Source organism: Globicephala melas, chromosome 17 (assembly GCF_963455315.2).
Source record: "Globicephala melas chromosome 17, mGloMel1.2, whole genome shotgun sequence".
Taxonomy (NCBI): Eukaryota; Metazoa; Chordata; class Mammalia; order Artiodactyla; family Delphinidae; genus Globicephala; species Globicephala melas.
This window is the reverse complement of record NC_083330.1, coordinates 45948012-45949948: the sequence shown is the minus strand read 5'-3', so window position 1 is coordinate 45949948 and position 1937 is coordinate 45948012. Positions and strand designations below refer to the sequence as shown.

At 40.4% G+C, this 1937-nt stretch overlaps 1 pseudogene; it reads left to right on the top strand.

The window, feature by feature from the left end:
• The first annotated feature begins 1218 nt into the window (after positions 1–1218).
• LOC115856682 (protein yippee-like 5 pseudogene) lies at positions 1219–1719 on the top strand (annotated as a pseudogene).
• Positions 1720–1937: the final 218 nt, after the last annotated feature.

Here is a 1937-nt window from a genome sequence, read left to right as displayed (position 1 = left end):
TGCACCACGAACACTCCTTTCTTTCTCTACAACTCCTTTCATTTTAATCCCTCTCTCCCCACTCTCCACCCCCAAGCTTATGCATTTCTTTGGAGAGGTGTTTGCTGGGCTAACTTTCACTGAAATGGTGATGATGTTAGAAATCAGAAGAAATGAGCCTTCCCGGTTTAGCCCCACTCCCCAGGCTTAATCATTTTGTCGTTGTTGTTGCTAAGAAGTGTTGGGTGAACTATGGAAAACAATATGGAGGTTCCTCAAAAAACTAAAAATAGAGTTGCCACACGATCCAGCAATACCACTCTTAGGCATTTACCCAGACAAAACTATAATTTGAAAAGATACATGTACCTCTATGTTCACAGCAGCACAATTCACAATAGCCAAGACATGGAAACAACCTAAATGTCCATTGACAGATGAATGGATAAAGAAGATGGGGTACATATGTACAATGGAATACTACTCAGCCATAAAAAAAGAATGAAATAATGCCATTTGCAGCAACATGGATGGACCTAGAGATTTTCATACTAAGTGAAGTAATTCAGAGAGAGAAAGACAAATACCATATGATAGCACGTATATGTGGAATCTAAAATACAATGCAAATCAATGTATCTATGGAAAAAAACAGACTCACAGACATAGAGAACAGACTTGTGGTTGCCAAGGTAGGGGGGAGGGGAGGAAAAGAATGGGAGTTTGGGATTAACAGAGACAAACTATTGTGTGCAGAATGGATAAACAACAAGATCCTACTTATAGCACAGGGAACTATATTCAATATTCTGTGACAAATCATAATGGAAAAGAATATGAAAAATAATATATATATGTTAAAAAAAAGAAGTGTTGGGTGAGTCAACTTTTATTTAGATGATGATGATGTTGGCGGTCAGAAAAAATTTAGGAATTTCAAAGATAATGACAACTTGGTGACCTCTGTCTGCAGAGGTTTCTCTTCTCCACTTGCCGCTGACAATGACATAGCATTCAGGCATCTTCTCTGGCGTGGGCAGGAGTTTTTACATGAATGGAGCCTTACACAGAGCTTCTTCTGGCAGAAATTTTATTATAACCAATTCAACGCATCTCTTTGCAACTTGCCACTCATGAAAGTAACAATGGCTTTGAGGCTTCATCTCAGCCGAAGACCGAAGAGCCGTTGGTGGCCTTGGATCTCAGCTGCTCGGGATTTTTAGAACTTCAACTATAAAAATGGGCACGATTTTCCTTGATCATATCGGTGGTACCCATCTGTTTTCCTGTGCAAACTGCGATACAATCCCGACCAACCACTCAGAACTCATCTCCACTCAATTCACAGGCGCCACTGGCAGAGCATTTCTTTTTAACTACCTTTTAACAAGGTAGTTAACCTGCAGTACAGTGAAGTTCAAGACCGGGTCATGCTCACTGGCTGCCACATGGTTCGAGATGTGAGCTGCAAAAACTACAATAGCAAACTGGGATGGATCTATGAGTTTGCCACTGAAGACACCCAGCGTTACAAGGAAGGCCGTGTGATCCTACAAAGTGCTCTAGTTCGAGAAAGTGAGGGCTTTGGGGAGCGTGCACCATCTGATAACTCTTGAAGAAAAAGAGATAAATCCATCTTTTTCCCAGGTCTTCTTCACTGAAAACAAAAGTCCACTTACATACATTGTCACCTTAGCATCAGTGTAAGATTCATGAACTGTGGAACAAGAGGTTGTGAGAATCTATAATGGAACCTTTCTTTCTTTCTTTCTTTCTTCCTTCCTTCCTTCCTTTCTTTCTTTCTCTCTTTTCCTTCCTTCCTTCCTTCCTTCCTTCCTCCCTTCCTTTCTTTCTTTTTTTAATTATCTATTTCCCATTCAACAGCAGTGTGTAGAGAGAATATTACGCAGATGCCGTTAATTTTTTTTCCCCCTATGTTTACATCTTGAGGCAGAACA